This window comes from Dromaius novaehollandiae, chromosome 3 (assembly GCF_036370855.1).
Source record: "Dromaius novaehollandiae isolate bDroNov1 chromosome 3, bDroNov1.hap1, whole genome shotgun sequence".
NCBI classification, from domain to species: domain Eukaryota; kingdom Metazoa; phylum Chordata; class Aves; order Casuariiformes; family Dromaiidae; genus Dromaius; species Dromaius novaehollandiae.
The window spans coordinates 52,812,005-52,836,419 of record NC_088100.1 but is presented as its reverse complement, the minus strand read 5'-3'; positions in this window follow the sequence as shown (position 1 = coordinate 52,836,419).

The following is a 24,415-nucleotide window of genomic DNA, read 5'->3' as shown; positions in this document are numbered from 1 at the left end:
TCTTCCACTAGACGTTTACCGATAACCACCAGGTATGTGATACTGGAGAATCTGGCTTTGTATCTGGGAAAAAGGAGTGAAGACAAAAAGGGCAGAAATATTAAACAGAAATATAAACTCCAGGGAGTAAAGATTTCTGTCTGGAACAAAAGGCTTGAGAATATCATGAAGATCATGTACTCCGGTATCCTCAGGTGATTAATCTGTGGTTGTTAACATTCATTGGTTTGTTGAAAGAAAGGCACAAAATGCTCAGTAATGCACATAACACAGGACTACAAGGTTAGGGAAGGAAATATTCCTTACAGACCTCATCTACTGTTCAGCTTTTGCCCTGGTCTGATTATCCCTGTAATTTCTACATAGTTAATATTTTGCATCAGTGACTTCTATGGATTAATTCAGTGCAGTTTAAAAGCATTCTTTGTCATTTCTCACCATTTACATTCACAGGAGTTACGTCCTCCTTCCCTTTTCCCCTCACTGCAATTAACTCTAATGGCTACCCTCTAGTTCATGACTAGATTGATCACTGGTTCATTCCATCTTCATTTCCCATGCTTATTAATATACCCAATAATTGTGGCATTTCCTGAACAAATGTCAGGCAATAGGCAATCTGCACATAAGGCTAGGCCTTTCTGCACAAAAAGGTTGCTAACTACCCATAAGCAGATGGATTGTGGGGTGAATAAATACAGACATCCAACTGAGCTGGTGGATGACTTCACAAAATTAGGCTGTATATTCAGTGTCTTACATCCATATTTATTTCCCAAGCTTTGGATACTACTAAATGTGTGTGCATGTTTTGTTTCTCTAGATCTTTTAGTGAAAAGGGTACACGAAAGGTAACATCATATAATGTTTCTTATACTATTTACTCATGTCTCCTCATCTGATTAACAACCACAACCCCCAACTGTCAAGTCAAAGAATATATCTTCCTTTCAGGCAGCATCTGCCCGTCTGACATGTTCTTCGGAGCTGCCATATGTACTTATCTCCTGATATTTTGTCTTGGATGCAGTATTCAGTAAACTGTGCCATGGATTGTTCATCCAATTTTAGTATTACACTTTTCAAACCAACAGTCTCAGGATGTCTCTGAATAAGTCTTTCAACTCAGTGACACATCATCTCAATTTAAAAGCAGACGGTGTGTCCATGTTTGGATGCAGCTCTCTTGATTTATCAATCTAACTTCATGAAAACAAAATGTGTTAGGTTGATTCCTTTTTTTCCCTGGTCACTATAATACTTAGTGAAATGTTTGCTGTATGTGTTATCTTTCTCACACTGACTTGGTGATGACTGTCCACATGTTGACAATTTATAGCTAACTAAAATATAAGGGGTAAGCTTTGGGATATTTTGAATCTATTTACCATTGTATTTAATGCAACTACATTAAATTATAGTTCTTCTATAGATCTTACTATAGTTTGTCCATAAACTTCTAATTTGAGCTCATCATGTTGTTCTCTGATACAGGGACAAATTTCTAGGCCTGGATACTTTATTTATTTTCATTTTGATTTTTTCTAAGATCTGCTCTGATAGAAAAGCAACTGCTTTCACAGCTCAAACTGCAGCAGTTTACCACAGATGATTTCCAAAACTTCATAAGAGTGGGAAGAAATGCAGTGTTTCCTCCCAGAACCCAGATCATGTTATATACCTGGGGCCCTAAGAAGGCCCAAATAAACTTTACTTGTGTGCAGATGCAGGTTGAAGTCTGCAACAAACTTAGTTTTCTCTAGCTGTTGTGGAAAAGATGAACAAGAAAACTGTCAACGAGACATAAGTATTTGCTACTTAGAAGAATGGGACAGGTACGTATAGCTTATACTCCGATTCATACCTTTTCTACAATCAACTGATGGATTGTGACAGAGCATCTGCATCCCTTCAGAAAAGGAAAAGCATGTAGTCTGATTTAGGCCAACTTTAAGTTACAGCCCTCTGGGGTCAAGGAAGAAGCTGGCAAGAAAGTAAGACCTGAAAGCGTGACTGAAACACCGTTTCTCAGCAGAGTTGCTGAAACAGTGCTGTTTAAGCACCAAGACATCTGCACTGCTTTTTCTGAAAATGCTCAGAAATGTTCTTTCTCATTATTACCATTTTTCCAGGCTCCCATCATGTCCAGAAATAACTAATTATGGGAATGTTTGCAACCCTTTATCTCCAGCCTGACTGGAAACAAGAGACTTCCACATTTTTTTTGCAGGCAGACTGATTTAGATAAATATGGTTCCTAGCATTTTTGCGAGCCTGTTAGAACTGAACCTATTTCTGAAAGTTCTAGTATTTTATGTTCAGCTAAAAAAATCAAACAAAAATTCTCTTATAGCCTCAAAGGGATATTATTTATTGTTTCGAATAGAAGGAATTGAGCTTTCAGTACTTAGCTGAAGCATGTCAAGGTCAAGTTTAAGTAGGACTCCAGAAGTTCAGTACACTTTTAATAAGCATCAGCTAATCATGCATACTTCTCAGTCCTTTGCATCTGTTCTCAATTGGGAGTGAAGGTCACTTCTATTACCAGCCAAGATTAGCTAGTAGAGATAAAGGGAAAAAGGATCTCCTACCTGTGCCCCAGCAGGAAAGTGGTTGTGCACATTTGCTGGAGTGTGGAATTCATTAGATGAATTGCTATTGGCAACCTCTTAGCAACTGAATAAATCACTAAGCCCCCACTTTCTGTTTAGAAAGGTTTGTCTCAGAAAAAAATTACAGGCGATTTGTTTTTCAACAAATTAAACAAGAGTAGGTTGGGGCAATTTGAAGAATTTAGCTGTGCAGGACTGAAAATGAGGATACAACCAAAATCTCCCCAGATTTGTTTTCATTTGAAATTTACTGATACAGTACATTCGGTCAACACGATAAGAAAATACAGAACTCTCTGAAATCCCTACAACGTTGCAAAATAAGAAATACAGAAAAGCACCATTCACTAATGCAATTAAGAATTATTTTTATTTTCCAGAGCAAATTAAGCCTCCATTCAGATCAAGTTTCCATTAGCTAGGCACTATCTTTAGTCTAAAGACTCTGTCCTAAAGCTAAGGATGCCTGCCACAAGCCAGGTAATACCTGCAGATACCATTCTCTGATTCAAAGGGATTATGGCCCAAGGAAGCTGAAGGGCTCTCCCACATAATATTGCCAGTTATCACCATCGTTTCACAAGTCTTACAACATTTCTCACTTTAAAAGCCTAATTTCTTTAATTCAGACAGGATAGACTGGTCTCACATTTCATACAGCTCAATTTACTTTAGAGGCAGGACAATTACAAAAGAAATTGTAAATGTGAATATCACCTGAGATAATAGCCCTGTGCAGAGAAATTACACATACAATTCCAGTGAGATCAGGGAAAAGAGTCTTATTGTTTTCAGGGGGTGCTGGATTCTGACTATATTAAGTATTTGTAAATAACTCTAGGTAGATAGCAGGAAAGTGATTTTTTTTTTTTTATTTCCTAAGAACTTAAAGAAGAATTTAAAGATCACAGTCTTTCAAAGAGAATTTTTGCTCTTTTAAATGCTGAGCTTTTAAAGAGTCGTTTTGTTCTGTTTAGGGAAGTATTAAAAATAAGAACTCTTGCAATTTCTTTTTCTCTCTTACAAGACAAAGAACTAACATAAAAAATAAGATTTCTCAGAAAATGTTAAGGTTGTAAATAGTTATTCTCAAAAGTCAGGAAATGCCATGGTTGATTATTCCTAACCTTAATTTGGGAGACTTGTGCACAAGCATTATATTACAGTCTTTATTAATTCCACAGTCACAAACTATTACTACAGCCTGTCTCATTCAGTCAGTGCTCAGTGGGAACAAAGTTCAGTGAAGGACCTGCCCCATATTTTCTTTTATCAGTTTCTCCTGTGTTCTCTTGTCCACGTGGTACCCCTTGGTGCTCGCATTGCACAGTGAGAACTGTAGTGCAGGTTCCCTCCCTTCTGTCCTATGGAGTGGACTCTGTCAATGGAGGGCAAGTCCCTGATGCAATATTGTCTCTTGCCCAAGTGAGCAAAAGTGTGCCCCCCTGGGAGCCATGGGACTACCAGTGCATCACGGTGTGCACAGTCTGGCCTTGCAAGTGGGAGCATCCAAACATCAAAATCCTTGGGAGAGTATTGTTCCAAAACGCATCATAATGGAGAAACGATTAAACACCTGACAATTTATTTATAAAAATATTCTATCTTTAAACTTAATGTCCTGATTCAAGAAAGAAAATATTTTTGAAGTAGCAAAAATTCTGATATATTCATAGTTCTAAATCTAACCCATCTTTTCCTCCTCTTCTTAAAAGCACCGTGTATGAATTTACCACCAATTAATAGCCAGGCACTAGACAGAGTCACCCATTGCTTCAAAGAGCTTTCAGACAAAGTCTGGGAGGAAGAAAATATTGTTATCTTCATATTGCAGATTGAGAATTAAGGCACAGAAAGATTAAGTGGCTTGCATAAGTTTGTCCAGGAAGCTTTTAGCAGAGCCAGAAGTTGAAACCCAAGTACAAGACTGTTCTTGCAACCACCAAAACTTTTGGAAGTGTTGCTAGTCTTGCAGCAATGTTCTTTCTATATCTTGTTAAAACTTTTTAGAACATTCCTCCCACTTTCTCATGTGCCTTTCCAAAATATATGAATACAACTTCAAAAACAGGTACAAGGGTATGCAGCGCTTGTGCTTGTATTGCCAGTGTAGGGGTTACCAGGTATATATTTCCTGTTTGGTCAGAAAGTAGGGAAGAAATATATGCTGTGATGTAACTGCCCTGTTTACAGATTACCTTAGTTTGGCTTGTGCACCATGCAGCAGGTGGCTGTTTCATTATTCTAAACAAGTCCAGATCAAAAGAGAAACCAAGGAGAAGGAGGGATATTTTCATTTTGTGTCACTGGATTAAAAGGCAAGTAATAACACTTTCTCAAAAAGGTCCCTTCTAGAAAGGTAGGAGATCCTTCACCTGTAGGAACAACTGGTGACCCTTGAAAAGTAGCAGCGAGGGAACCTCTCCCTTCCCATACACCACAGCACATGCACACAGTGAGTAGGTTGGAGCTGCCTCATCCTCTCTGCCACCCTTAAGCCCAAAGCCATGAACAGGGCTGACTTAGAGGCAGCATTCCTTATGGTCCTATTGTTGGTCCTATACATGATCCTTATCTAGCTATTGTTCTTGTTTTTATATAGTTTTTAGAAATGTGGTGTTGAAGTTGCAACACATGCTCAGAGGGGAAAAGGCTTAATGAATATTAAAAGCATGTAATTAATTTTTCCTGTTATTCCCAAGCAAGCTCTGTGGCACATCCATGTAAATTATGCATAATAATTTTATGAGCTGAACTTTCCATTTGCACAACATGCGAGAGCCACCTTCATTTTCAGCAGCCTGTGGGGATTCACTCTGTGCTTTGGAGTGGACATATGGAAATTCTGGAATATCTCTAAAATTGTTTTGTTCTCCTTTCAATCTAGGCATCTGCACTACAATTTGAAGGGTTTGGGAAATCTGATTTTATTAATCTTCCAAATTATTCAAGGATTGCAGTGAGAAAATCAAAACCCAGTTTGCTGCCTTGCATTCTTTGCTGACAAGATTCCATATGACTCAGGAAACTAAATTTAAATATGGCACAGGACTGTAAAATAGATAGAGAATGTTACAGGCAAAACAGTATCCTTGCCCCAAAAGCGTCTTTTGTCCAGCAGCATCCCACTAAGGATCAGGACAGGATAACTTCAGATCATTTATTCAACCCTAAGTATAAAATTAACAAGTCAGCTTTGGTCCTAAGAAGAAATAGATCTTTTCTACAAGCTATTAAATGCTAACATTGCATTTGGCTGGTTATACATGCCCGTATCAAGTGTATTTATAGCAGACATTACTCTGTTGTCAGCCCTTCAGAAGGCACAAAGCTAATACACTTTAAATGCCCCTTGGGGATTCCAGGTCTGGGCCGCCTGGAAGCATTGTAGTGGATGTTTTCTTCTCCTTGGGAGACTGAGGGACACATATGGTATGAACCAGCATGCTGTGAAAAAGAAACACAACCTCCTCCTCATCAAAGTGCAGATCAAACTTGAGTGGGGTTTGCTTCCTGGAGAATGGGCTAAGTGTAACAGAAGCTCATTTGTCTTCCATTTGATCTTGACTACAGCTGGGATCTATATCCATTACCACAAGACCTTAGACACATCGAGGCCTTGCTAAAAGTATAATGCCTGTCACCTCCCAAATGACAGCACATGGCACTCTGAAAAGTTATGGTGATACACTGCCAAAGTCCTCCACATACAAAGTACAAGAAACCTGTCTAGTCCCTCCTGGAAATGGATTGTTTCTATGATTTGTTTCCAAGTCACATCCTATGGTCTACCTCCCATCTTCCATTGGAAGATTCTTTCTGCCTTTGGTGTGTGCTTCTTCACTTCTACTTACCACTCTCAGAAATGCAAATTAGTTCCAGTTTTAATACTTCCAAAATTTTAAAATCTTGTCCCAGCTTCCCAGCTTCCTGGTGTCAGTGAAACTAGGAAAGGGAACAACAACACGGTATCATCTAGGGAACAATGGCACCACATATGTCTTCCTGTCTCCTCAGCCTTTTCACTATGGAATATAGTCATAGTTTTATATTTAAAACAAAGAACAACACAAGTGTTCGTTCTCATCTTTTTTTTTTTTTTTTTTTTTTTTTTTAATTTAAGACAAACTCAAGTACGGGGCAATTGGAAAATCACGAGTTCCCACAGCACTGGAGGACAGCACAGTGTTCTGTCTGTTCTGTCCTCATTTGGTGAAAATGGTTATACTGTGCAAAGAGGAACTGAACTCAAAAATTCTCAAGGCAAAGGGCACCTTGCCACTTACATAAAATGTAAGATATCCACTCCTCATTCAACTATGAACATGTCCACACAGATGCAGAAATCTGTGAGCTAGATCTTCCCGTGCTCAAAGCCAAGGGAGACAAACCACAGACAGAAAGAGCTTCTGAGCTGCAGTGCTGCTCTCTGTGAATGGAGTGCACCGATCCTGTACAGGAGTCAGGTCAGAGCGTAAGTAAAGCTAATGCATGTCTGTGTATATCCACCCCAGAACACATCCCAAACTTCCTTGACAATATTTTGGCAACATGAAAAGACTTTAAAAGTGAGGAGCCTGCGTAACTTGAGGTTCTATATAGCTGGAGCACTGTAAGAAGTTGCAATCTTTCTCATGTTTGGTACCACATATTACCTGCTTGCATCCTTAGAGCAGAGCTCTTTCTGCTCATGCGTCTCAGTGCAATGTCTACCAAGTAAACTGTATCATTTCAGGCCAGGCTTGCGGTATGAGCAGCACTGATATGATCTACCAAGTTCAGCTGAAACAGGCAGCCTACAGAAGGGCACTAAATAGCTAGAAGAGTGATAACATTGGAAAACACTGCAGCTGCTTCAGGACTGATTTTATGATCACCTACTTCAAATAGGAATAAATTGTATTTTCACTCAAAGCCACTTGTACATTTCCTTTGTAGACTTAAAATCAAACTCAGTGAGAAAAGGAGGCAAAATAGATGGAGAGCTGTTGGAAAACACAATGGCAACTGTGCTGATTTTGTGACCAAAGTCAGACAGAGATAACCCCTTTTTTTTGAAAACTTCCTTTGAGAAATTCACTTTGCAGCATCTGTAGAGAAAGGCCAGTAAGTGGGTGGAACTACAGAAAGAATACAGCTGCACAGATGACTTTCTAGTCTCTGAAAAGCAGTGATCCCCTGACATCCTAAGATAAGTTCTACCCAGGCAAATTATTGAAATTACCCTCTTTTGTTTTCATTTGCATTATGGTAGCTCTTCCACGGCTTACTCCAGTGCTAAGTAGTCAGAGTTTTAGCAGGAATGTTTAAGGTCTCCATTAGCACTGGTTAGAATAGCTCAGGGCTCATAGTCAATCAGCCACACTGGTCAGGACTGCATCCCTCCCTCACCTATTACACTGCCATGTTGTGAACCACCATATGTGCTCCGGAGAAAATGTATAACAAAGCAAAAAGGTTAGGTAGAAAAGCAAAGAAAGAGCAAGTGCTAACAAAAAAGGAAGGAAGAAAAAAACCCAAACCATGCTATCTAGTAAGCAAAGATCCTGGGCCTAGCAACAGGCGGTAAGTAACACTGTCAAAATCGTCACACAGCTGAGCCTTGAGCAAGAGGTCTACAGAGAGTGATTCTAGCAATGCTGCAAAGCTGGGCACTCTCAAGAAAATTATTGTCAGATACCCCTAAACAGCCATTAGAGATAGACAAGCACAACATAGGCAGAAACATTACAAGTCTTAAAAATACTGAGAGAATAGAAATTGTCCAAAATTTGTTGAACTGCTGGAGCTTTGAGAGTATACTTAGGTCCTTTCTTAACAACTGCAGAGGCTAGGATTTTAAGAAAACGGGGTAGTTTTAGGGGTTGCAACGTTTGGTGTGGCAATACCAATGAGGCAGAAGACTGCTTCAGAGAGCAGGAGGCACAAAGCTTGGTTGGTGTCTGAGACTGTAATGTACTGACTGAGCAAGAGCCAGGCACCCTGGAGCTGCTCTCCGAACACCCAGCATGCTCAGGGCTTAGACACTGAAACTGGCCATTTAGAAGCCCCAAAGGACTATGTCTGCAGTCATACCCCTACAGACAAAAACACCATTCATGTGGTAACTCATAGTCCTCACACACACACATGCACACACTAATTTGTATTTTTATGCTATTAGGTTCAACAACACCTGGTCAAAGCAGCAGGGTCAGTATACTCAGAAACTCTAAGCCACGTTAGTCTGGTGTATCTCTCCCAAATGCCACTCAATAGCTACTGAAAAAGTTCCACTCACTGAAATACACCATACAAATGCACACGTCTGCAAATGCTCATGCACATCCTAAGGCAACCAGAGAAAGAGTTCGGGAGCCCAAGGCAGCTATGTTGCACTTATTCATGAAGATAATTCAGACATGTAAGCGGTCCTTTAAAAGAAAATTTAATGTGTCCCCCAGGTATCATTTCCACTGTATTGTAAGACAGTTTGTGAATCTCTCAGAACATTCAGGTGCTTGAAAACTACATAAGTGTTTTAACTTTTTCTTTCTTTTAACGTATGAGCTGAGACCTCACCTATTCACATCCTTCTGGAAACTGGAGCTTTAAGAAAGACTTTTTAGTGAAAACCATAAGAGTTAGGAGCACTGGGAAAGGTATGGAAGTTAAAATGTAAAACATAATTGCTTACTTGGGCTCAGATCACTGTTAAATATCTTTTCAAAGCAAATTCTCTAGAATTCTCTTGAAAACTGAGTTTCTAAATCTATTTGAGAAAAATAATTAAAATTAATTATGTGTATTTTTAGTATTACATTTTAATGATTATTAGAAAGATTGTAAAATGTTGCTTGTAAAATGTAAGTGCATGGGTCAAGTTCATATCCATCATAGAAATATATAACAGGTATTCGTTGAAGACTTTTCCCAAAGTCTTAAACACTAAATTCTTTGTTTCAAGACCCTCGACTAGCTCTTAAGTGCCAAAAAGATATAAACAAAGGTAATATACTGACCACAAGATGCAAACAATATAGATAAGCAGACATTCGAAAGTACTCTTCACAGATGTTCTGTCATGAAACAGTATAGATGCTATAAACAACATAAATAAAAAATTACACCAGTGATGTAAACTCTCATCTGTAATGAAATGGTGCATTTCTGTACTTGAAGACATATCAGATATTTCCTTCCCCAAATATACAGGATTTTTATGAAAAGAGCAGTTGCAGTACTCTCTCGAGAGAGGCATTGATTTCTGCTCTACAAAGTCAGTTGCTAACAATTGCATACCCTCTTGCACTAAACACAGACATGACTGAGCCATTCTGATAATTTTAAAATTCTAGCCTTTGAGGCTAGATTTTCAAAATAGGATATATTTCCAAAGAGCTGAGTGACACTTGCCATTCACATGAATTCAGCCTGTTCTTGCATTGTTTTTATACACTAATACAGAGTGTCCCTGTATCTCCCTTTTAACAAGTAGGATTGGAGTCTGTAAAGTCTGTGGTTGCATTCTGTACCTACAAATCTCAGATGACAGAACTACATGAGGCATATGAGTTAAAATACTTCTGCTACCCTCTTCTTTCCAAAATTATAGTGCAATGCATTAATGGTAGAGATGAAACATTGTGGCTTTCTTTTCAAACTATTGCTTTTTTTAGAAAAAATATGTCTCACAGATGCCAAAATTATACGAATACACCTAGTAGTTGCAGCCAAAATGAAAATGGTGAAGTTCCAGTCCATCTGAGATGAACTGACTCAGCAATTCAGAAATATTTTGTTTCAGTGCACTTGGAATAAAAGCTGAGCAAACGAAGGGCTGCATTCACAAAATGTTGCCAGCATAGACAGTTTTGTTTAGCCAGTAGCACTTAGTTAGAACAATCTCCCCAAGGCACAAAGCCCTCAATTCAGATCTTAACTCTGGCTTCAGAATATTGTCCTCAAGTATTGTCTCTTCCCAGTAATTATTATTGCCAGTGCCGTGCTGTGGAGCTTACTGGGATAGGTTGCTCTGTGTCATTTTGCATGGACTGCTTCCATGAGTTGGAGTTGGTGGCATTGAAGGCCAAAACTAGTAAAACAGTCATGGAAAACTGAATTTCAGCCTACTTCTTCCTGCTACTCAGGAAGAACTGGAAATCTTTCCTGGGATAATGGCCTGACTCAGTTTTGGCAGAGGAAAATCTGAACGTAAGTCTCAAGTTACAGCTGAATTAGCTAATCACAACACTACTGCAGAGGTGATAGAAGTTCTGAATTTAGATCTTCATTTCTCTCTTTTATTACTAGTTCCAAAAGAAAGTATATTTTTATTTTCCTAATTTTTTTAAATCTTTCTGATGAAAACATCTAAAATGTTTTTATTTCTGTTACAACCAAGCACCTTTCTCCTTTTTTCCCTTTTTAGCCACTGAACCAAAAAAATCAATTATTCACTCACTCCGAGTTAAAGGGCTCTCTCTTGGTTTATATATTACAAAAATCACCAGGAAAATTAGCTGTGTTTTTCAGTGCATGGTGTAGACTGAATGGGTATGAAAATGGAACTATTCCTTCCTCCTCAAGGTGAGGGTTGAAACACATAGGCAGATGATGTGCGCAATTTATATTGTCACTTTGCATACTATACCATTTTCCCCTTTGACAAAAGCAAGATTTTATTCGTCAGGACCATCAGTCTAGCAGCTTTCATGAACACTAAGTTATTTTCCTTTTTATTATTATTGGTTTTAACATGTAAGCTAACAGAAATTTTTAAGTTCTACAACAATCATGGTTCAACAGCAGATGAGTTTCTGTTCAAGTATAGGTCTGTTCATATTGTATCTAAGTCAATTCATGCCTTCCTGCTCAGCGTCCTACTGGAAGCAACGTGTAAAAAGAATGAATCAGACAAAAAAGATAGTGTCTTCAGGTGGCAATATTGGTTAGAAGAGAATATTTTTGATAGAAAAGGAACTCTCATATTAGAGCCTGCTTCCACTGGCAGAAATAAGATTTCAATTAACATAGAACTAGCTAGAAATTCATTAAGATTCTTAAAATATTTGGCTTTTGAATTTTCTTAAATGGAAATTGACTATGATTCTAAAATTAAATGAAGCAAAATTATATCTTTACAAACAAATTCTGCAGAACATCTTAAATTCTTAACTGTGCTATGTAGACAGTAAATATTTTTCACAAGCTAATCTGTTGTTGGAAGACTTTTTATATACAGAAAGGCCAAAATATCTTTTTCATTTTTCTAAAAAAGAAGAGGTCATGAAACATTGGTTCTTAGACTTTTAAACCAGTTACAGCCAAAGAATTCACACAATGTGACTTTCACTGTTCAGAAGTGTCATGAATACATATTTGATGAGAATATGAATATGTAGAAGATGTATAATTGTTGAAACTATTGGAATTCAGAGTAGACACAAAACTGCTTTCTTTAATATCAAAAAGATGTCAACATAGTATACATTTTCAATTTATTTTAAGAATGAAAAACAAACACCTTTGAAAAGATAAGTCTTCCAGAACTACAGGCCATGAATTTTTACCTAAGTCTCCCAGTCCCACAGATGAGAATGCCTGAACCTATGAATGATTTAGCACCAGGATTATCCCCCTCTATTTAGCACTTGTTAGACCACATCTAGCATACAGTATCCAATTTTGGGCCCCTCAGTATAAAACAGACATTGATGAACTGCAGCAAGTTCAGCATAGGGGCCCAACGATGGTCAGGGCCAGGAGCACTTGCCCTGTGAGGAGAGGCTGAGCAGCCAGGACTTGTTCAGCCTGGGGCAGAGACAGCACTGGGGGCCTCACATCAGCCCCCCAGTACATGGGGGGAAGTGATCAACGTGACAGAGCTAGGGTCTTCAGTGGTGTGTGGTGGGGGGACAAGAGACAACAAGCATAAGCTGAAATGAGAGATTTGGACTAGAAACAAGGAAAGCCGTTTCCCCACAAGGACAAGCTGGCAGTGGAGCAGGTTGCCCAGAGAGGTCATGCAGTCTCCATCCTTGGATGTCTTCCAGACCCAACTGGACCCTAAGCAACCTGGTCTGATCTCAGAGCTGACCCTGCTTGAGCAGGGGTTGGGCTAGAGACCTTTTAGAGTCCCTTCTAGCTTCAACTATCCTGTGACCCTCTGTGAACCTGTACAAAGGCAGCTGGTGTTCAGATTCCACCAGAGATCAGCAGCCAAAATTATTTCCAAATCAGTTAATAAATCAATTAAAAAACAAACATATTTTTCAGTGAAGCGACCAACAATCCATGTAACTGCCAAGATTTTGCTCTTAGATTTTTAGTATTTTCTTCTTATTACAACTTTGAATGATATCGTATAAATTGATAAACTTCCTGAGGTCCCCTCCAACCTGACTTACCCTGTGATCCTACGATTACAGTTATTTTCTTTCGTGGCCCATAGCCTCTAAAATGAATACAGCACTGGAATCTGGTGAAACGCAATGCTCACAGCTATGCTCTCATAAAGGCTGAGTCGTGAATGTTTTTCAAAGTGCAATCCACAGAAGTCCAGTGTCACAAGGCTTCATTAGCAAACTAGCAGGGCAGAAGCAACAGCAAACCATTAACCAGTGAGTATTCAGCAGCAGTATGCTTCCTTGTGTCTTGCACTACCTATTTCAGACCAGGCTTTTCAAGAGCGATGCGTCAAATCTGCATTTAAATGTGAACAAAGTGAGCTGTTTCCCCTGGAGCTGGAATACTCAGAAGTTATCCCTAATTTATATGAGAGCTGATGGCTTGTCAGCATTATTTGAAGTGAAAACAGTTATTCAAATATACATGGTCTTACAAGCTTAATCTTAGAAACCCCTACCATTTTCTTAATACAAATGCAATGATCCTATCAAGGAATTCACCTGGGCAGCACAGGAATAGGACATATCCAAGCAAATTTTACTTGCTGGTGATTCAGACTTTTTACTCCAAATTATTATGGAACAAATGAACTAACAATGCACATGGGATGTTGTACACCGAAGATGCTGCCTTTTCATATGGACAGAAATGTAAGGCACTAACCACTTAGCAGGATTCAAGATCTCACACAGTGTGACACTTTCTGAAAGATCAGAACCACTGAATTCTATGATTTGAATATAGGCAATGAAAAACTTCTGTTGATTCAGTCACATGCAAGATTCCTCCAACTTCTCAGCTACTCCTAAGATACTAGCGAATGTTGCTTTATTCTCATATGCGCCTCTTAATTCTTCCTAAATACGCTTTGAACTAACTTGCTAGATTGCTATATATCTTCTCCATCTCTTCTGCCTCACTAAGAAACGCAACTTGGAAAAAAAAAACTTTTTCTTTTTATTATAACTCATCATTTTCCAATTATTTATAAGCTTTCTTGACAAACAAGAAACAAACAATTTTCCACTAATTTTCTTATAGTAAATGTACCTGCTTTGTATCTAGTATGAAAACAGTAATTACTTAAGAAGTGTAGTCTTGAAAACACAGTATATTCTATTAAACTGTGTACAGAAACAGATCTTTATAGAGGCAACTCCCAGCTGGGATGAAATCAAAATGCCTCCTCTACATCAGGCCTGTATTAAAAATGTATATGCATATGCCATTTATTATCAAGAATTTCCAATGAGAATGGCCCAGTTGCAGACAGCATGAAGATATAATCTCATACATAACAGAATCACTCAGACAAATGCACTAGATGTGACAAACCTTTTCAAATGCATCCATGTTGTCTGAAGCGATCTTAGATGATCTGAAAGAGTGCACTCTGCATGCACAGTGTCCCAGAGGAACATGACCCATCTGCCCCAGTCAGTAAGTCTTCCATATGTTCCTAAGTATTTAAATAATGGGCAAACTAGTGTGTGAAAATCAAGCCAAACCAAGGGCTTAATATGACATTTGCTGCCAACCCAACTCTGCAAAATGAGCTGTTTTCCTCCACAACTATTTCTGTATTCTCCTGCATGTGATGTTTGTTTGTACAATTTATGTGATTAGGGAACTGGGCAAGTGCTGTCTGTTACACTTTACTAAATGGATTGAAAAATCTTTTCTCTTGTTTGTAAGTAATTTGCAGTTTTCTGTGTTTGGCTCCAGAGGTGCACATGAAGAAAAAAAGAATTTTTCCCATTCCTATCAGAAATATTAGCATGGAAACACAGCACATGTATACAAGATCTCATGCAGCAAATGCTCTATCTAAAGAGAAAAGAGCTATGATAGTCTAACAGTATCAGCTGGTATCACTTTCTTTATCTCAAAGTGCCTTCCCCATCCTGAAATTCGATCTCATTTTCCCATACCTTAACCCCTGGCTTTGGAGGAATCACAGTCAAAATCACTGTCCATTTGGCTGAAGAGGGCTTTTAGGAATATGTCAGCACATCTCCTTAATTAGCAGGAGCATTGCTATCTGGGAAGCCCTGGTTATCCAAAGGCTGAGCACTTTATTTTGTCTTTGGAGTATTTTCAAGCTCTGCTATCTATAAGAAGGAAACCCTCTGGACTTGATAAACAGACCAGAAGTTATCCCTCCTTTCTAAGGTGAGCAGGTGGTATATGAGGGAGAAGCAAGTGAACTCAATTAAAGTTCAAGAAAGAGTGGCTTTGAAAATTAAAAAACAAAAAGAATTTTGTGGAAAAACTGACATTTCAAAGCTATTTTCATTATAAATGGATTAGAAATGATTTATTGATACTAGGAAAAGAACAATGATATTTTTTTCGTTTGCTGAGTTACATTCTAGTTTTCAAGTTTGTTCCAATATCTGTTGTTTAGATAGTGCTGACCACATTGATGTTAAAAATGGCCAAAAATGTCAGTTCAAAGTATCCACAATAATATGATCTACTGGTTCCATACCCCTGATGTTTTTCTTCTGATAAAATATTGTTTTTACCTGAAAAGTATTTCATGAGAAAAACAGAGCACCTTGGCTTTTACATCCAAGACATACTCTTGAAATAAACATTGAAACTAATTATTATTTGTCAGTTTAAACCAATGCTGAAGCAGTACTCCAGTCCTTTGTAATCCTTCTAATAGTTTTAAAGACCTATAGAATAAGTTAATCAATACACTTTGCAGAATGAGCAATTTGGCATTTAAAAAAACAGAAATAGGTACAGATTTTATGCAGTCACAATGTTGACTCAGGAAGTTACAGAGTTTTGGTCACTAGATAATGTCTTTTGCAAGTATTTTGCAATAATAGGCAAAATAAGTGTGGGGCTTAGTCATAAGAAGCAGTTGTTGTTTTCTTAAGAAGCTTTTTGTTGACTTTCCTGCTCCCCATGAGCTTTCTTGGATTAGAAAATGATTCTCCTACTCAAACTGCATGATATTTCTAAGAAACAGCATATGGCATCCATTATTTTATCAAAGCCATGTGCTTGTGGCAGTGGCAAGGCCACTGGGCTGAGGCCCCAAATTTTGCTTGTTTTAAAATACTGCTGCTTTAAGCTCTGCACTGTTAAAAATATTGGTTTGGTGGAATTTCCAGGAAATTTCTTTTCAAACCCAGTAAGGCCCATAAGAGGATGCTGCAAACTGGTTTGGGTACCAAAAAAGAAAAATCTTAACAGTGCAAAAAGACATGACATTCCCTTTTCTTTATACTTTTCAATCATCCATGACAGCCAAGACTCTGGGAATCAAAGAATAAGCAAATCCCACTCCTCCTTTCTCCTCTTCCCTTGTACTTGGCCCATTCAACAGAGTTTTCTGGACATCTGGCCACAGTTCTGATAAAGGGCAGTGGCACATGTTTAGGTCCATGGCACAACATATACTCAGCAACTCTGAAGCATTTTGAATAAGCTTACAGTCCTTAATGCACCAGTGTAGTCACTAAATAGGGCTTTTCTGTCTACCTAGGAAATCCTGAACAAAGCATTGGCATGTGGCACCATAGGCAGTCAGTACACAGAGATGCAATATGGGCAGATGCATTCCTAGTGGATCCAGGTGCCTTTCCCTCTCAGTATTTCCCATCCCCCTCATCTCCTGATCTGGGACTTCCCTCAGATGTCGAAATCAGACTTCGCAATGAAACAGGTGCTGCGTAATACCTGAGATGCAAGATAGAGACCTCCCACAGCATAACCCTTCTCTAAAGTGAAGAAGATTGTGAAATGGAAATTGTGCGCTGTAGGTAGGAATTTTTTCTCCCAGGCTGCTCCCAGGCAGAGCAATAAATGTTTGGCTAACTGTGGGCAAAAACAGAATGCCACAAACTAATTCCAAAATCGAAGACTTTTTTAGAATTTGAATACTGAATTTCTCTTACAGTGTTAGAATAAAATATTTTATGGGAATCAACTAATTGAACTCAGTGGAAAAGTCCTGCCCAGAGCTCTGTTCTCAGTGCTCTCCAGCAGATACTTTTAGTTTCAGCCAAGTGTGCTGGCAAATCATGCAAACCTCTGTCACATTATCTTAGTATTTTTAGATTAATGGGACAAAGGCAAACTTATAAATAACACATCATCTTGCATGTCAGCGGTGTGTTCCCATCCCAAGGATGCAGAAGCATCTGACAAAGTATTGGCAGGCTGCTGTGGTCTCTCCCAGGATGTTCAAAGCAGGAGGCCCAGGGGAGGTGGAGGAGGCAAACATCTGCAGTCTGCAGTGGGATGCTGCTAGTTTTCCCAGCAGCAGCACCTGCCCATCCAGCAGCATCCTCCCATCCTAGTGCCAAAGTACAGGCACGAGTGTGGCTTTCAGGAGACTGGAGGACTCAGCCAAAACTACCCACTGACTGCTGCAGAAATCTCCAGAGAAGAGAAAACTCATGTCAAGCGTAAGTCTGAGCTGGCATGGGCTGGAAGACTGCTGGGCTTCTGAATAGAAAGAAAATAATTTTGCTCCTTCCCCCTTAATATTATATAGATGGAGGTCAGTAAACACACATATCTCTGATTACATTTTTAGGGTGAATGAGAAACAGAGCAGCGCTTTTCCCCATTCGCCCATTCAGCCCTTTTCCCTCCCCACCACTGACCACTACTCTAACCTTTCCTCTCTAAAGGTCACAAATCATATTCCAAGGAAGAGGGCAAAAAAGGGCAAGTACCAAGTGAACTCCTTCTACTGCAGCAGATAAAGAATACCTAGATGTGCTAAAAGATAGACACCCTAAGCACTCCTGCGAAGTGTATGGAAGTCACCTGAATAAGACTGGAGTTGTCACTTGCATTTCTGCCTTCAACATTATTGAGCCATGAGAAGTAGCTTTCCACCTTTCGTCTCCCAGGAGACTTAGATCCACAGATGGCTGTATATTTTGCAAGAAGGTATATTCTTGTAAAGAACTGTCCTGCTATAATTAGAAGATTCTTTTGAGCAGCCACCTCTTTCCTTTGCTGAACCAGGAACTGAGGAAGACCTTTCACTGACCCAAGGACCTCAGGGTATGTGGAACCAACAAGATAGTTAACCATGAAAAGGTATGATCAGTACAGCCTTATCATAATAGGCCAAAAATTAGCAAAGAATAGCTGATGATCTTTAACTTACTTCTTTTTCAACCTAATGAAAAAAGTCCTTTTTTTTACCCTCCCTCCCCCCATTTGGTATCTTTAGGAATATTGTTCAGCTAACATTCAACACACTAGACTAAGCCCAAGGCTTGTTCCCTATCACAAGCCCATCTTCTTCACAGAATGCAGGTGTAGGTTTTCAGATCTCTCCCAGTCGCAAGGAGCATTTACAGATGACAGCTGGTACTGCTGCAGATCTAGAGATGGCATAGTCAGAAAAATCTGCTCCATTTAAAAGCTATTCATGCCCTCCAGCAACCCAGACCAGGGTAATTCATTCCATGAGTTGTGAGGCTGCATCAAGACTGTTATGGGAAAATTAGGAATGCAGTCCATTATTTTTGATAGAAAAATTCCCTTGTATTGTGTTTTGGCCTATCTCAGTGTTTCTACATCATTTGGATTAGGTAAGCAGTTAATGCTCAAGCAAACTAAGGTAACCTTGACACATGCTCATCTGAGCAAGGATTCCCATGATGCATCACCTGCTGACTCTTTATCTAGCAGACATGAAATACATGCTTTGAAAGCCTTTGTACTCATCCTAAAGACATCACAGTTTAACAGATGCAAACACAAGGGTGTCATATTCTGTGGAGATCAAATTTAAATTAATTCAGTGAATCTCAGGCTCAAGTCCTCATATTATTACCTTGTTGTGATATTTCAGACTACTATGCAAGCTAACATCATACTATTGGAGCTTCCTGACAAGATCTTCTATTTCATACCTCCTTGGAGTTTTCCAGTGTTTTCTAGCAGGAATAGGATGCATATCTTCCTTAGAAACAAACGCTCCTCCTACAGCTCTCATGAGTGAAAAGTCTGTGACATCCGCTTTTCTATCAGCAAATTAAGGGGCCCACATATATATGTTGGCTAATCCACTACACATATGCCATATATGAAGCTCCCTGGCAAGGGATTTCAACCATATTGCTGGGTATGTTTCTTTTTCTTCACAGCCTATTGCGATTAGATTATTCCAATGTTGTAACTGTAGATTGTTCTAATCCAGTACAAATAGAGATTGCTCCAATTTTCCCCACATAAATTACTCCTTATTATATGTAAGATATACAAGAATGGCTGACCTTACTAAGACACACAACTAAGATATCTTTTTCAACCAAATGCTCAAGCCAAAACTCTTGCATTTGAAACAAGTAAAACAAACAAAAAAAGAGCAAATGACTTCAAAAAGTTATTTCTATATTTGTGTTTCTTAGAAATTTCTGATTCTGAGTAGCATCACCTACCATATAAGGACTGTTTTACTCTATTTCTGGTGTAAGAACTATCAGAAATCTTTCAAGGAACCAACTGAAGCATTTTAAGAAATGAGACAAAGCATAAATGAAGTGTGTCAGATAGGTGTCCAGACTTAGCTTGTTTTGAGCTCTGAAGCTTTTGAGTTGCCAGTTACCACTGACATCTGTGCTGCTGTTATTTCTTCGCATTTCCTCAGCAACTCGCCTTGTGACTTTTTGCAGTATCAGCAACAACAAAAATATTTTTGACAGCGTTTTGGAAGTCCCAGCAGCCAGGCTCGTGCTGTTCAATGAGGGACTCCATCGCTATATTGAAAACTACAATAACTATCTGCCTCCAAAAAAAGCACTGACCCTCAGAGTGCGAGCAACCTCATATTGTTACAGTTCAGAGTGCTCCACCCTTATGGGATGTGCAAGGTCTGAACTCCCAAACAGTGGGAGTGAGCTCAGGGTGCACAGAGAAACACTCCCGTCAAAGAGAGGCCAAAGTCAGGCAAAGAATTCTAAACAGGAAAGCCAACAAAATATAAATGTTTTCCTCCTTTACAGAGGTCAGCCTATGGCAGATTTTTCTCATGTGTACTACACCTTAGCCATTAACCAGGCAAGGCACTGGGGTAAGGGTCTCAGGAGAAGGAGAAACATCTCAATTGTTTTGGAAATAAAATAAATTAAATAAATTAATTTTTTAATTGATTAAATAAAAAGCTGTGCCTCAGCAGTTTGGGCAGTACAAATGGCAGCTAGAGATGTTAGTGATTAAATTGCAGCTTAGGAATTTGTCTGAATAGTTTCAAAACAAGAAATCCATTGAAGATGATTTAAGCCGGTCTCTATCCAAACCAGCTGGAAGATGCTGTTATTGAATATCCAAACTTACAGTTACACTTTCAAAACACTGAACTCAATATGCTATCTATTGTATTGTAAAGTCTCATGTTATAGTGGACAATGGGTAACATATAATCTGTCATTTTAGATATTTGTGGGGGGAGAGCTACTGTGCTATGCCAGGGTTGCATGCAGTTCCAATCTAAATGTGAGGAAAGTGTGCAGAGGCTAAAACTCTCTTGGACGCCTGGAGGATTCCCCGTTCTTCCATTGCAGAGATGTGTGCGAGCGAAAATATCTACAAGCTCATCTAGTTCTGCCCTTGCCTGTGGGAGCACAATAAATGTAGGGTACATATATTTTAGTGAATAGACTCAGTCTCTGGAGTATCATCAGAACTTTCCCTATCCAGTTGCAGCATTATAATAAATCCCTTCATGTTCACCACAATATCATATACAAACTTTCATATAGTAAATGGCTTCCATATATCATAGGAAATAAATAATACTTGTACAGAGGGATTGGTTGCTGATGGCAGGAAGATTCTGTTTAAGCCACACAGAGCACCAATTTTGCTATCTTATTAAAAAGTCCCTACCAGGTTAAATCTTTTCAGTAAATCCTTCCTCTCCCCCTTTGAAATACATAACAAATGACTGCTCAAGAAAACCTGTGGGTATTAAACATCAATATATAAAGTTTCTGCTGTAGATGTTATCATCATCTCTCACTGCTAAGCACATACAGACATGTCATGGAAACAACATGATGGAAAAACAGTTGTTTCATCTAAAGGTTTATTTTTTGTTGAAACTTGCATTTTTGTGTGTTATGGGAAAAGTGGAAGGTACTGACCTCAAGAGGGAAAAAACCCTGCCCTCGGGAATCTAAATTTTGGATAAAGAAGACTTCTGGAGCGAAGAGCAGGCTGTGGCACCAAGGACTGAGATGAGCATGCAGTGTCACAGAGCAGGGCAGAGTGAAGAGAAGAGCCAAGATCCCTTTTATTCTTGTTGAAGCCCCCACCAATACAACATAATGCTTCTCCCAGGCACTTTGCCTCTCTGCCAACTCAAAGGCCAGTCAGACCAGTAGAATGGAGGATGCTTTTTAAACTATGGATAGAGATTCCAATATTATTCAAAAGTAGGGGAATCCCAATGTATTACACCGATCCTCCTCCCTGAGGAATAAAAAACTATGTATCTTTTAGGCAAAACACTGTGGTTTGTTGTCTTTATGCCTTAACTATACTACCTGTCTAAACCTTCAGTACAACACTGTTAAGTTTGTGTTCCGGGTCACATCTCATGTGGGTGGGTGCCTCAGACCTCAAACAGGACTCTTTGAATCACACTAGTACTGTTGCTCTGGATTGCAGACATCCATCTTGCAGACATTGCTATGCAACCAGGACAGCAATCCAATGCTTCCTCAGTACATGAGGGATGTGTCCCTTTAATACCCCCCTGTAATTCCCCCTGGGTAGTCCAAGACAAGAGATGCCAGGGAAAGTGATACCTTCTTATAAAACATTTTTTGCAATGAAGGATTGAAATTCATATGAAGCAAGCACTACATTAAAACACACATACACACACACATACAAAATTCAATTTTACTATGTATTCCCTCACAAGAAAGTGAAACCGATCCATTCCCATAAACATAACATTCTACATTAAAGGCATTTCTGGTTCCCAGAGCTTCATGGCATTTCAGAGGTATGAAAGCTGGTATAAATGTGTTATTCTGCTCAGCAGTTTGCAGACTTTTTAGTAGATTTGTTGTGCTCCGCTGAATGTCAAGCTCAGCAAAGAAAGCCTTCTGTTGCTGATGACTTATTCCTGCAAAGTGTGCACCAGACAATTGTTCTGCCTCGTCAGAGGCAGATTTGTTTTTAGTACAGACTTGAACCCTCCCTTTGGCAGGAAAGAAAATGGAAAGATAAGTTACCTTTTCTGTACTCTGTTATCAGCCACCTTACCTTCAAGCTTTTGCAACATCAGGAAATACAAATACTTCTCCTTTAGAAAGTAACCTTTCTAGTGTCCTTTGTATTTGATACAGCCACATTGCTTTCATCAGAAGGTTATTAAAGACTAATTTAAAAGGTCATAGTTCACACTTCATTAAAGAGATCTATCAGAAACTTGCTGAGGTCACTTAATGAAAATAAGTTTTAAAAATAGTAAAAAATTCAGTTGGATTTAGCTTGTCTTGGTGTCCACATTGAGGTTATGTTGCAGGCCTAATAAAATGACAAATTGAATTCTGAGTGCTGAACTGCAAAGCAGTTAACACCTAAGTGTCCTTTATCAACAGATATTTCTATTTGTTGTTTTCCAAATTATTAATCAAGATTGTTACTAAAGTAAGAGGCCATGAAAGGCACTCTATCACATATTTAAATCAGTGTTTCATATTTCAGTTCACTTTCCCATTAAACTAAATGCTAAAGTGATTTTTTTCTAATGAGGAGAACACTTATTTTTTTTAACCAGAGTCTCTGAACAGTGTGATGATGACAACCATCTACTACCTTTATAAGCCTGCTAACAGGTGCTTCAGTCCCTGAATTCCCATGTTTTAAGCCTGTGGATTAAAAATCCAGCCTTGGTGTTACCCCCTGGCCTGTAGGTTGTCCATGCTAGATATATCTTCAGAATACAGATTACCTTGCCCTTTTCACTGCAGGTTAAACCTATGGTCCAAATAAATGCTCCCAGAATCCTGCACTGACTCTGCAGTCTGTCAGAAATCCTGAAGAAGGCCTTTTTAACTAGTAAAGTCACCTATTTAGGCTCTGTGAAGCCTCCAAGTCATCTCCTTTAACAGGTCACACAAAGTTTTGTCTAAGAGACTTTTTGTGTGTGGTGTTCAGTAAACAGAGGAGGACAGTGGATGCTGGGATTTTTCCCACTCTGATTGCAGTGGGAAAGCACTGTCAGCTGAGGATCCTTTGCATTGGTTTGTAATGACAGCCAGGCACCGGCTCCCTCTCTTTCCTTGGTGATAGCATTCACAGCTGGTTCACATCAGCTGAAATGCCTCTCTGCAGGTACCCAACAGCTCTGCTATCTCGTGGTTTTGGAGGGCTGCAATGGTCTTAGTTTTCCGCTGATTGACTTATGGTCTCTAATGAGACTTGATCTGTTAATTATTTTGAAGATGAGAACTAAGGCTCTCAACTAACAGTTTAAGTTGAGCATGAAAGAGCTATCAGAACAGTGAAGAGGCAGGCAACCACATTTTGCATAAGCTGAAGCCATGTCTTTGTCTTAGTGATACACTGCAAACATAATGAGATACAGTAATACAATAGGGAGTAACAAAGGTATTAGTATAACCCTGTCCTCCTCTAGGAGAAGGAGCTAGCAATCCATCACCAACCTGACAGTGAAGGGTATTTTAGCTATTAATGATACTTGTTCACCAGTTCCCTTAGTCAGCAAGCTGACTGGGAAGTCTATCTGCAAAGGGAGGTAAGGATGGCATTCCAGCTTATTCTTTTAAAGACTTTCCATCCACCAACCTACATCACTTCAGTTTTGCCCGTGGTGGATATGAGCCAACTTTCTTTACCCAGAGAGTGGTTTTTTTTTTTTTTTTACATGTGACATCTAGTGACTGCCTCAATGTATAATGAGACATATAGTCTGCTAGTGGGTCAACTTTCTTTTTTTTATTTCATAGATTCTTACTGAAGAAGACAGTAGTTTATTTTTTGTGTGTTTCATAAACGGAGGGAATACCAATATAAATGAAAAAAAAGTATTTTTCTCTTAGCTTTAAACTGACTAATCTTTGAAAGCCTTGAGTTGTAACAGCTATAATGACCAACATGATAAAACTCAATGATGTTGAGCTTGCAGTTGCTCTTTTAAGGTGGCATCATATGCTCTAAGAAGTCTTTGTGTCAGCATGTATAGTGGCACCATCTCCAAGACAAAGTATATGCTGTTGTATCAAAGACTTATCCAGCTGAATTGTCAAATGTGAGAAATTCAATCTATATTCATCTCAAGCTGATGCAAATATGCTTTTCCCTTCTTGGACTTCTTTTGAACCTGCCTATATAGACAACTGCAGCTTCCCAACTCTGGGAAAAAAAATCAAGAAAAGGTAATGCATGTG